This window comes from Mustela nigripes, chromosome 1 (assembly GCF_022355385.1).
Source record: "Mustela nigripes isolate SB6536 chromosome 1, MUSNIG.SB6536, whole genome shotgun sequence".
Lineage (NCBI taxonomy): Eukaryota > Metazoa > Chordata > Mammalia > Carnivora > Mustelidae > Mustela > Mustela nigripes.
The window spans coordinates 149027103-149027391 of NC_081557.1; the positions used below are offsets into that span (position 1 = coordinate 149027103).

Consider the following 289-nt stretch of genomic DNA (forward strand, 5'->3'; position numbering starts at 1 on the left):
AGATTATCTCTACAAGGATGAAATATGAAAATAGTTGTTGGTTTTCTGTTCTGTTTTTTGAGTTTTTGAGTGATCAGTGGTTTGTTGAAGGGGAGGAAAGCCCAAGATTATCTCTACAAGGATGAAATATGAAAATAGTTGTTGGTTTTCTGTTCTGTTTTTTGAGTTTTTGAGTGATCAGTGGTTTGTTGAAGGGGAGGTAGGCCGTGAGGGTTGCACAGGGCAGTGAGAAGAGAGAGGACTACTACCTTTGGTTCCTGGTTTGATATTGTCTTCACGTCCTGGCCCC

The 289-nt window shown here is 40.8% G+C and overlaps 1 protein-coding gene across 1 annotated transcript in view; it reads left to right on the forward strand.

The window, feature by feature from the left end:
• Positions 1 to 289, forward strand: part of CDS1 (CDP-diacylglycerol synthase 1) — a 67875-nt gene that overhangs the window by 29125 nt on the left and 38461 nt on the right. The window lies entirely within an intron of this gene.